Here is a 10,817-nt window from a genome sequence, read left to right on the forward strand (position 1 = left end):
TGCCCTGGTAGAACCCTTTCAGTCTTTTCCACACCTTCTCTCCATAGTAGATAAAAAAGAACTCACTGGAACCACTGCTTACCACAAAGCAGAGAGTTTATAGTTCCCCTGAACACTTGGCTAGCTGGATTTAGGTCAGCTGTATGTGGGAAACTGTCATTTATTGCTTTGATTTATAAATCAGCTACTTTATAAATCTTCCTTTAAATGTACTCATCCTTCTGCAGTGGTCCTGGATTTTTTCTTTTTTCTTCCCCGGGATACACTGATTACATTCAAAGCCCCCCACTTCCTTGAATATTTTCTACCAAAGAGTGCTTGCCCCTGGCACATGTTGGGATAGAAAATGTTCCATCTCAATCCATGTTTGAGAACACCTAACTCCTCCTATGGGTTTCTAGACCCCTCAACCCCTTCCTTCTCAATATCCACCCTTCCCTGTCTTTGCATATGCCACAGTTATTGCCAAATTGTGAGGGAGCATAAATTCCCATCTGGGTCAGTGTGTGAATACATAGAAAGATATATCTGTACACAGCCTTAGCATTCCTGGGTATGACTTCAGACTTTACATTATATACTTTATATACTAGCAATAACTCTAATTGGTCTAATATTAAATGTGGATCTTCTTGTAGTTGTCTGCTAAAATTCTGTTGTGAGACTCAATGTTCTTTTTGCAGTTTCTGGTCTTGCATCTGCATGTCATAGAAATTTTTTTCTGTTACATATATAACCCAAAGCAGATGTATTTGCTGGCACATCTCCAATACATTTTTAGGTTAAAAGAGTATCTTTCTCTGTATTAGCCAAGACTCTTAATGTTGTAAATGACAGAATCTCAGTCAAAATTGGCTTAAGCAAAATTAAATTTATTGGGATCCATAACTGGAAAAGTCCATTGGCAGGTCTGGCTTCAGGATTCAAACAATGTCATTAGAACTCATTTTATCTTTCGTCATTTCTTGGCTTGCTTTCACATTTTTGGTTCCAAGTGGTAACAAGATGATTGCAGGATCTCCAGTTCTTACATAATCTCAGGACTCACAGAAAGGGGCAGGGTTATATTTTCTAGAAATTAGGGTGACATCTCCTTCCATCTCACAAGCTCAGTTTGGGTTATGTGTCCATTCCTTAACCATTACTGTTGACAGGCAAATGCAAAACTCCAAATTTCCAGGTGGCAGTCACACAGTATTGGGAGATAGGTTCAACTCTAACAGAAGCAAATGAACTGAGAAGAAAATTGGGATGTGGTTATCAGAAAGTGCTGGGCAGCAAAAATGACAGATGTTCACTGTAGTCTCCCTAACCTTAGTATGTGGCAGGATCCAGGAAAGAAATGGGTTGAAAAATGACTCAATATAAAAAGATGGCATTGCAGGGAATAATTAGTTTAGCAATTATTTAAGAAGAGGGTAACTTGGCATAGCATGATCTTGTGGACATTAAGATTCTGAGAAAGACAAAGTGTAGTAGGAAGTTATTGGGCATACAATACATGATACAATATATATTTTTAAAAGCTCGGCTGTTGTCCTAAGCAAAAAAGATTTCCAGCATCAAGAAGGAAATATTTAAATGTGATGTAGCAATTATAACTCTTCTAGTAGTTATCTACCTTTAATGGTCCAAACATTCTCCTTTGTATGGACATAGATAACATTTTAAAATGCCATTGCCTATTAAATAACAGTCTATGTAGTCATTAAAAATTATCTTTGACATATGCTCTACAGGACTGCTACAAATGCTAGGTGAAAAGAACATATTGTCTACATTTTATTTTATTTAAAACAATATTAAGACAGTTCCAGATGGAACAGGTAAAATATCAATAATAAAAGGTATATTTTATCCACTAATAAAACCTGAATTATATGAAACAATTTAGACAAATAAAAATCTTCCAAAGTTCAGTGATTCAGACAAAGAAGATAGCATTTTTCCTCTGCATACATTTTTCTAGTACTTTATTTTCTAGCAGGCAATTTTTCAGTCAATGTCTGTATTTCTGTGAAAGTGTAAGCTGAGAAGAAAATTATGCCACATGGAAATCAGTGAAATCCTAGATTAGGGTTACTTTTCTTGATGGGAAGAAACTAAATCTTCATAAGCAAGAGTGTGAAGTTTGAATTCTGGAAAGTGTTATGACCAGGTTTGTTATGGGTTGAATTGTGTCCCCTGAAATTAATATTTTGAAGTCTTAATGTCCAGCACCTTAAAATATAACTGTATTTGGAGATAAGGTCTTTAAAGAAGTGATTAAGTTAAAATGAGTTCCTTAGGGTGGGCCCTAATCCAATATGACTGGTGGCCTTATATAAGGAGGAAATTTGGACACAGACACCAGAAGACCATGTGAAGACATCGGAAGAAGTTACCATCTACAAGTCAAGGAAAGAGGCCTCAGAAGAACTAAACCTGCTCTCATCTTGATCCTAGACTTCTACCTTTCAGAATTGTGAGACAATAAATTTCTGTTTTTTAAGCTATCCAGTCTATGGTATTTTGTCATGGCAGCTCTAACAAACTAATACAAAGTTTAAAAACATATGAGCCCTGATAGAATAGTAAAGTAATTAATTGCTAAATATTTCCCTGGTCTAGATTCCCTGAGTAAGCATTGTGACTGAACCATCAAAGGACAAGGGAAAAATTGTGAGGTGAAACAGTAGAGTAAGTAACATCTAGAGTACGTAGCACTTTGTTGGCTCTTGAACTTGATCCAAAAGGTATTAAAAACTTACCGAAGCTGGTGACAAAGTCAGACATACCTTTTAGGAAGTTCAATCTGATGGTAGTAAGGATGGATTACACTGGATCATCCTGGATTCATGGAAACCAGGAAGGAATACATTTTAGGTAAGAAGTAAGGTTTCTCTCCACAAGAAGTATTTTCATGGGAATAGAAAGAAATGGAGGAACTTAGTATTATATAAGAGTTGAACTAGCAAGATTTTAATTAGAGGATATGAGTGGTAAGTAATACTAGAGAGGGAGGAGTCACAGATAATGCTCAGGTTCTAAGTTGAAGAACTTGGTAGACAGCACAAACACATAGTGATATAGGAAAGACTGGAATTGGGGCAATCATCAGGGAGATGATTAGACGTTCAGTTGAAGAATATTAATTATCATATAAAACAACACTGGAGTGGGGTGGGCAGGGTCAAATAAGATGAGGACTGAAAGGTGACCATTAGACAGATTGACATGGAGGTCTCAAGAGACACAGTGAAAAATTTCTGTTGGGGAGAAAATTCAGATTTTCTTTCCACATTGGCAAGAATTAAGGAGTAGTAAAAGGAGAAGAAATGTAAGACAAGAAAGATGTAAGCTTGGTCAATTGAACCTCTCTTTCCTTTTTCTGCTTACCTACCTCTTTACTATTTTCCCTGTCTCCATCCCCAAGAAAAGAAGGGTCATATTATGATTGGTTAGAACCCAGGGCATTAATTGAGTGACATTTTATTAGGAGGATGGTTTACTATATTTTAAAGTGTAGCCTTTTGGTACAGTGCCTGTTTTTCTACTTTCAGTCTTTGGTAGGATCTACATACTAGGGTAAATTGTGCTCAAATTCTATTTGTTCTCTATATTCTGAACACCTGAAAATGAGTATGTGGTGAGAACAGTGCCTGTTCTCCAGACCTGTTTTTTCTAATTCAGAAAAGAATTTGACTTCCCAAAGGACTGTAGAAACAAAACTTATTTCCCAAACCAATATGAAGAGTGCTAAGTTGACCAGGTGATCAGATTCTTGCCTATTCTTAATAAAGTGATATGCTGATTCTTTGGGCCTTAGTGCCTTCTATTCAGCTTTCTCTGGTGAGTACTTACTGTAGAGGGTTAATAGATTAGGATTTAAGCAATCCTGTGTTCCCGTTCTGAATACCGTGTAATTCCAGCCCAAAGCTTGCACCTTGACTTTTAACAGAGTGTAGAGCCTAGAGAAAGACAGTAGCTGGATGAAGAAAAGTGATCAAAGAATTTTTTAAAATGGAAAAAGAATCAAGGAAATTTAAATTAAAATATAAAGGAGACAGTAGACAGGGAGACATTAAGAACAGGAAAGAGAAGATAACTGAACGTATTATTTTCCCTAAGGGAATGACGTTTGGGCACAGCTGGAGGGATGGTGTACTTCATTATAAAAAGGCAAAGGTAATGAAGAATAGCTGCAAATACAGGTAAAAGGTTAAGAATTGTTCCAATCTTGTAACTTCCAGTTTCTCTGTAAAGTAGTAGGAGGGGTCATCTACCTAGAGTGAAGAATGAAGAAGGCTTGTCGGAGGGTTGAGAAGAGTAGAGAAGTTTTGAAATCTTTTTTGCAGAGGACTGGAGAATGAAAAGACTAGAAAAAGATGATTGCTTTGTCAGGGTTATTGAGTGTCCAGCTGAGTTTGGGGAATAAGTACCAATTTTTCCAGGTATGCTTTTTCTTCCAATGATACCCCAAGGCCTGGGGAGGTGGGTAATTAGATGAAATAGGGTTGGTATTTTGAAGGTAGGGTGGGAAAAATGACAAAGATAAGTAAGTGAAGACAAGAAGAAGGATAATATAGAGAAGGCACAGGTCAATGAAGTAAGTCCAAAATTAGTTGTGGTATGAGAAAAAATCAAGCAGGTTAAAACAATCAGTATGTAGTCATAAACTGGGATATATACATTAATTATGGAACCTTTTGAGTTGTCTGAATAGGAGGCAAGAGTTTTGGGTATTTTCATCAAGAGAGGTTGTCTAAATAACCTAAGCCAGAGACTCTTGTCATTAGTCTTATATTTCTAATTGGATTTTCCCTTAATAGTAGAACAAGAGTCAAGTAATTCTTTTTAAAAACTGTGATTCATTATATGCTAGTCTGCCCATCCCAGAATTTTTTTAAAAATCCAAGATTTGGAATAGTATTTTTAATTCTTAGATGGTCTTAAATTTTATATAATCTCTTATTTTTGACCCAAACTTTTCCCAAATGATGTCAGGACTTCTAATAATATATATGTATATATATATTATATATATATAATATATATATACATATATATATATTTTAAAGGTTTTATTTATTTATTTGACAGAGAGAGAGCAGAGGCAGGGGGAGCAGGAGAGGGAGAAGCAGACTCCCCACTGAGCAAGGACCCCCCCGATGCCGGGCTCCATCCCAGGACCCTGGGATCATGATCTGAGCTGAAGGCAGACACTTAACTGACTGAGCCACCCAGGGGCCCTATGGACTTCTAATAATATATTGCCAATGTTTTCCAATGTCTGTATTTAATAAAAAAAAACATAACCGAACATCCAAATGGGCCAGTAATGAATAAGAAGGTTCTATATTTTCTTTTTTAATTTAAAAGTGTTTCTTTACTAAATTAGATTTTATGGTATGCTTTGGTGTTGTAACATATAGATATGGCAAAATATATATTCAGAGACTTAAATTTTAGTGTATCCAAAGATTATAGAAAATTTAATGTAGGGGGATCTTAAGAATGTATTGTATTATTATTATTATTTTTTTCTGCGTTAGAAGAAACAAATTGTACATTCTTGGTTGGGAGACTGACTATTGCGTTCTTTTGCAGCAACTATGATATCTACATATACGTGTGTATGTATGTGTATGTGTATACGTATGTGTACATATATGTTAAATTATTCCTAATATATACATATGCATACATGCACATATATGCACACATACCCACATATAACTTAAATTATAATTTTGAGTTCCATTGCTAACAAGTTGATGAAAAATTTAAACTCTGTTCTTCACAAAGTTTGCTTAGTTCTCCCTGGGATGGTGTCACAGTTTCAGGAGTGATGTTAAGTAGGAGCTAAGTGGTCTATAGTCATATTCATATATCTTGAAATTCCAATATTCCTCGTTCCTTTCTTCCTGGCTCCTTCCACTTTTTCTGAGTTAGGATTGAGGTAACTCTTTTTGGCAGGGCTGCTTTCCTTCCCTGGGGACTTGATGGAGCAGGTGGCTATTTCCATTTGATGTCTTACTGCACTACTCTTAAATAGCTGAAGAATAAATAAAAGAAAAGGTGGCTATACCATTTTTGAGTCCTGGAGAAGAGAACAACCATACTCGAGTTTATAATCACTCATGAAGGAAAAGAAATTTCTCAAAAGGGTGAAGGCTGTGGCATGCTAAGTAGGAAGGTGCACTAACCACCATGCCTATAGAAACGAGGTTTTGACCAATTTGGAAGGCAGGGGCTCGAAGGGAGTACTTTCTCTTGGAACTAGTTTCCTCTAACTTTACCATGTGGACAATAAATAGCATCAGCAGCAACAAGGAGGGATTAATGAAAAGAAGCCACAACTGACACTTATTTTCTGGACTGAAAACCACAGAATTCTGGATCACTGGGAAGGGAAAAACTTAATAATGACTTTAGTAACTGGAGGATTGGTACATAGATCTTGTTTGTTTTGGCAAAAGAAAATGTCATGGGACCTGCACATTGAGTGCTATGAAGCAATTCGCTTTTGTTAACACATACTTATTAAGTTACCTCATTCTAGGCAATGTTCTAGGTATTGTGAATTGAATGTTGAAGAAGACAAAGTTTCTCTTCTCATAAAATTTACATTCTGGTGAGACAGCCAGACTGTTACTAAATAAGCAAATGTATGTATAACATCATGTTAAGCAACAATAAGTTATGAAGAAAAAAATGTAAGAGTGTGTAGTGTATTGAGGGTAGTGACTATTTTACATAGATAAACTAGGTTGTAAAATATCTAAAAAAATACACATTTTTACTTATTTTACAACTTATTTAAAATATATTTTATATGCATATACATATATATGTAGTATTTTCTTAAATTGAGGTTAAATTACATAGAGTAAAATTTGTGTTTTGAGTTTTGCAAATGTTTATCTTGCATGCTTAAGATCTCAACAAAGATATTAAGTATTATAATCACCTCAGAACATTCCCACTTGTGCCTTTGCAGTCAGTCTTTACCAGCCAAGGCAAAGATGATCTGATTTTCACCACCATAGGTTTAGTTTTGCCTCTGCTTGGATTTCATACAAATGAAGTCATACTCTTTTATGTTTGCTTCTCTTGATCCATATAATGTTATTGAGATTTATGCAAATTGAAGGTATTAATATTTCATTCTTTTTTATTGTTGAATAGTTATCCATTGGTGAATATGTCAAAACTTGTTTATCCATTCCTGTTTTGATGGGAATTTGGGTTGTTTCCAGTTTGGGACTCTCATGAATTAAACTGCTCTATCTTTTTTATCTTTTTTGCAGAAATATATTTTCCATTCTTTGAGGTTAATACTTAGAATTTGAATTACTGGTCATCTATTAAGTGTATGTTTAAGTTTATAAGAAACTATCAAACTGTTTTCCAAAGTAGTCTTATCATTTTACACTCCCAGTAGCAGTAGCAATAGATGAGAGTTCTGTTTTCTCCAAATCCTCCCCAATATTCCTTGTTACTATTCTTTTTAATTTTAACCATTCTATGGGATATAAAACTAATACCTCATCTTGGCTTCAATTTGCATTTCCCTGAAGACTAATGGTTTTGGACATTTTCATCTGCTTATTAATACAAACACATTTTTCTTTGGTGAAGTACCTGATCAAGTGCTTTGTCAATATTTTTAGCCTTTTAAGGTTGCTTTATTGTTATTAGTTACTTCTAGATGTTCTCTTACATTCTTGGTATAAATCCTTTGTCAGATATATGTATTTTCAGCTATATACATTGAGTATGTATATATTAGATGTATGTGCTATCAATAATTTTCCCCATTTAAGAAGCTTTTTTTTTCATTCATTTTATTTTCTCTTTGCTTTTCTGTGTCATTGATTTCTGCTCTTATCTTTATTATTCCATGATTCTACTTAGTTTCTGTTTAATTTTCTTCTATTATTCCAGATTTTTAAGTTGGAAGTTTAGGATATTGATTTTATGCCTTATTTTCCGAACAGATTCAATTTAAAGCAAATTTCAAGGAACTCTAATTTTGGTACTTCTTTAACTGCATCTTTGAAATGCTGTATTTTCATTATCATTCACTTTGAAAAATTTTGCTCATGAATTCTTTGATTCATGGATCATTTAGCAGTGGGTTGTTTATTTTCAAAATATGGAGATTTAAAAACGATATCTGATTGCTATTTTGAATATATTTCAGTTATGGTCACAAAACATACTGTGTACATTTTTAGTCTTTTTAAATTATTGAGACCTATTTTATGGCTCAGTATATTGTTTTGGTGAAGGTAAAAGCTGTGTGAATGTGTATTTCATAATTATAGGGTATGGTAGTCTATAAATATTAATTAATTCATTTTGAATGATAATTTAAATCTTCTATATTCTTACTGAATTTTGTTTGGTCTGTGGCTCTACCAATTATTAGGAAATTATGTTAATGCCTCCAATTAGGATTTTAGATTTCTTTATTTCCTTCTGGTTCTGTCAGCTTTTCCTTCAAGTGTTTTTTTTTTTTTTTTTTTTTAAAGATTTTATTTATTTATTTGACAGAGAGATAGACAGAAGAGCACAAGCAGAGGGAGTGGCAGAGGGAGAGGGAGAAGCAGGCTCTGCACTGAGCAGGGAACCCGATGCGGGACTCAATCCCAGGACCCTGAGATCATGACCTGAGCTGAAGGCAGACGCTTAACCATCTGAGCCACCCAGGCGCCCTCCTTCAAGTGTTTTGAAGTTCTACTATGTAGGCCCATGCACTATAAAGATTGTTATTTTTTTTCTGATAAGTTTCCTTTTATAGTTTGAAATATATTTATTTATCTCTGAAAATATTCCTTTAAGTATACTTTGGTATTAACTTAGCTAAACAAACTGTTTAGATGGTATTTTTTCCCATACTTTTTCTTTCCATATTTCTTTATCTCCAATTTTGAATGCACTTACTGATAACAGAATGCAGTTGGGTCTTGTGTTTGTTTGTTTGTTTTTTTCCTAAATGTAGTTCCTGATATGATTGTGTTTAGATAAATCATCTTGGTATTTATTTTCTATTTGTTCCATCTTTTTAAATTTTTACCATTTTTCTTCCTTTCCTTTCGGTGTTCATTATTTTGAGTTAACAACAGAAATTCTTTGGATTCTATTTGAACTCTTCTAAAGACTTTATAACTGCAACTCTTCAATTTCTTTTTGCTAGTAGTTACTCTAGATATTACAATGTGCATCGTTAATATACTGCAATCTACTTAGAGTTAATATTGTACCACTTCATGTGAAATGTAGGAGACTTATAAAAGTATAATTCCACTTATGCCTTTCAACCTTTTTATTTTTATCAAAAGTTTTACTTCTCTGTACGGTGTAACCATGCAAGATAGCATTATCATTTTTGTATTAAATAGTTTTTTTTAAGTGAATTGTAAAAAAAAAAAACAAAAAACACTATATACTTACCCACATATTCCCTGTGTTTTTTGTTTCATTCGATAAACCTTCATTTAGCATTTATATTCATTTAGCTCAGGTCTTTTGGCAATATATTTTTTCAGTTTTTGTTTATCTCAAAATGTTTCAATTTTAACATCATTGTATCGGATATAGAATCCTATGTTAACACATTTTAAAAAAGAAAGTGTTTCCATTATTTCTGGTGAGGAGTCAGTCATATGTTTATATAATATGTCTTTTTCCCCTGCCGCTTTGTCATAGGTTTTCAGCAACTTGCCTATGATACACAGAGGTTTGGTTTTCTTTTTATTTATTTACTTAAATTTTAGGATATGTAGTTTAAAATTTTTAAACAAATTTTGAAAAATTTTGACTATTTCCTCCAATTGTTTTTCTGCCCAATTTTTTCACTCTTCTCTTTCAGAGGCACAAGTTATATGTGTTAGGTCACTTGAGATTGTCTTATAAGTAATTTAGGAAATGCTTATTTTTTATCATCTTTTTCTTTCCTTCTCCTTTAGGTAGAATCATTTCTATGGTTCTTCCCTCGTGTTACCTGACCATTCATTTTATTGTTTTCAATATGCTCTTAAACCCATCTAATGTGGTTTTTTGTTTCAGAAAATGTACTTTTTGTCTTTGAAATTTCCACTAGGATCTTTTTTATACTTTCCATGTTTTTGCTGAGATTCCCTGTTCTTATTTTCTGTCAGTTTCTTACACATAATTATAATTGCTATACAAAGTCCTTGTCTGCCAGTTCTAATATCTGGATCTTCTTCTGTTATGTCTCTTTTGGCTGCTTCCTCCCAGTTCCCTCTTGATCATATACCATATTTTCATGCTTCTTTGCCTTTTAGTGAATTTTTACTATATGCTAGTATTGTCAATGTTACGTTGTTGGGAATTTTGCTTATTTTCTCTTAAGGGCATTGAACTTAATTCTGGTAGGCAGCTAAATTAAGGAGGATCTTTTGGTATCATCAGACTTGATTTTATTCTTTGTGAATCATAGTTTCATTTGTGTCCTTAGTCCTAAAGTGTGCCCATTACTGTAGGAAACATTTCTCAGTTCTGATGTGTAACCATCCTGGAGTTTCAACTGACAGAGTAGATGCCCAGGGAGTTCTCCCTACTCTGACTGGGCCACAGCTTCAATACCTCACAGGACTGCATGCCTTCAGTATCTGGGATCAGCTCTCAATCCATCCAGCTGTGCTTACTTAGTCCTCACAGAATTTTTCCCTGCTGATAAGCAGCTAAGCTCTTATCCAAAGAATTGCAAGAAACCCCTACACAGATTTTTGATGTCTTCCCCCATGATATATTTTTATTGCTGTGTAACCAGTCACCACATAGTTAGCAGCTTAAAACAACCCTCA

This window comes from Halichoerus grypus, chromosome 3 (genome assembly GCF_964656455.1).
Source record: "Halichoerus grypus chromosome 3, mHalGry1.hap1.1, whole genome shotgun sequence".
Lineage (NCBI taxonomy): Eukaryota > Metazoa > Chordata > Mammalia > Carnivora > Phocidae > Halichoerus > Halichoerus grypus.